Here is a 1,858-nt window from a genome sequence, read left to right as displayed (position 1 = left end):
ATTGGAAGAACAAGTTTAAGAAACTTGAAAGTGATTAAACGATGGAGTTTCCATTCATATTGAACCATGAATCATAAAAACAAACACGAAGCAATTCTGAGAAAAATGAATACGAATTCAGATGAAACAATCAGGAACCTAAAAGATATTGAAAACCCACAAGGGAATCGGAATACGAGATCCAAAATGTTTCTGAATCAGAAGAAAGACCACGCAATTGTGAATTAAATACCAGATCTAGATCGAATGAAGAACAAGAAACCCCACATAATTGTGGATTAAATACGAGATCTAGATCAAAAATCAAAATGTTTCTGAATCAAGAACGCACATCTGGATTAAAACCTGTAAAAAGAAAGAGGAATTACCAGATCTCCAAATCGAAAATGCTCTCCTTCTGCTGTTCTTCAAACCCTTTCTCTCTCTCTCTTTCTCTCTCTCTCTCTCTCTCTCTCTCTCTATCTCTATCTCGAATGGACCTGGTGTTAGAAATGAGGAAGGACAAAGAGATGGGCGTTGTTTTAAACCCAACATCCACAATACATTATTTCTTCTATTTCTATTTTTATTTTTTTTTAATTATAAATTCTGGCTTTATTTTTTCAAATTCACATTCCCAAAAACCAAAGCTTACTTTTGAGTCGGTTTAACGATAAATTGTTTTATTTATTTATATTTTTGTTTCTTAAATTAAAAACAATAAATACAGTATAAATTTTTTTATATATTTTTAACTATCCATCCTTTCAAGTTAAAAAAAATGTTTTTTAGATTTATTTTTAAACATTTTTCTCACTTTCTAAATATATTTGATTGAAAACTAATTGTAAAATTATATTTATTTAATATATATAGAGACCAAAGGTTTTTAATGAGACTCATAAGACCAATTTATGTTCATTGATCAACTTTATAAGCTAATGATCTAATGGTCTAAAGTTGTATGGTGACAATTTTATGATTATGGAGGTTCAGATTGGGCTTTTTTGTTCTCTATCATTTAGGTTAGAAGAAAAATCTATGTACATCTAAAGTTGTACGGTGACAATTTCATTATTTTCTCCTTTTCAATGACTTTAATGGCAACGAGTTCTTTGGTTTTGATGTTATGAGCGGTGTAGATTTTGGTAAAATTTACTCAAACACTTGTGACTAACTCTGAACTGTGTAACTATTGCTGATTGAGTACCACTGATCTAAACCGAGTTATTCGTACTAATAAATAAATTGTTATGAGATTAAAAGTGATTATAGGACAAAAATGCTACTCGTTTAACAATAATTTTTAACCGCCGTTAGGGAGCGACAAAATCTGAAAGTTTTTTGCAAACCGCAATTGTCATCTTGTAATTTTGAAACTATAAAGACAAAAAAGCGTTATTTTTGACAAACCAAAGAACCAAATTTGTAGTTTACTTTATTCCCATTTTAATTTTTAAAAATGAATTAATTAAAAAATTTATAAATAAATTGTAACCGAAGAAAAAACATGAAATCCTAATATTTTAAAGATTTTTGATGAATTATTATTATGTTCCGATTTCGGTTTAAAAAAGTAAGTGGATAATATATATAATATTCTCATCATTTTTGCTACTGTATATAAGCGAATAGTCATGTGAAAAGTGAAGTTATGGTAAATAACGTAAAAAGATATCTGAACTCTTGATTATTTTCAATCTCATGTTTATCCATAAATTACGCTTTAAAAGAGAATGAATCTCGTTACATCTAATTAGTGTTGACATTCAATTGGATTGATCCAAAGATAGAGATTTTTTTACGTCTTTTCACCATAACTTATCTTCTTACTGAAACCAACCCCCCACCCACACACACACACACACACACACACACA

At 29.1% G+C, this 1,858-nt stretch overlaps 1 protein-coding gene across 1 annotated transcript in view; it reads right to left on the bottom strand.

Moving 5' to 3' along the window:
• Positions 1-484, bottom strand: part of LOC112508913 (succinate dehydrogenase assembly factor 4, mitochondrial-like) — a 4,195-nt gene extending 3,711 nt beyond the window's left edge. The window contains exon 1 of the mRNA XM_025113764.1: positions 369-484. The gene's annotated coding sequence lies outside the window, so the exon portion shown is untranslated. The remainder of the gene's footprint in view (positions 1-368) is intronic.
• Positions 485-1,858: the final 1,374 nt, after the last annotated feature.

Source organism: Cynara cardunculus (assembly GCF_001531365.2).
Source record: "Cynara cardunculus var. scolymus isolate 2C chromosome LG 3, CcrdV1, whole genome shotgun sequence".
Taxonomy (NCBI): domain Eukaryota; kingdom Viridiplantae; phylum Streptophyta; class Magnoliopsida; order Asterales; family Asteraceae; genus Cynara; species Cynara cardunculus.
The sequence above is the reverse complement of the archived record's forward strand: the minus strand, read 5'-3'. Positions and strand labels throughout refer to the sequence as shown.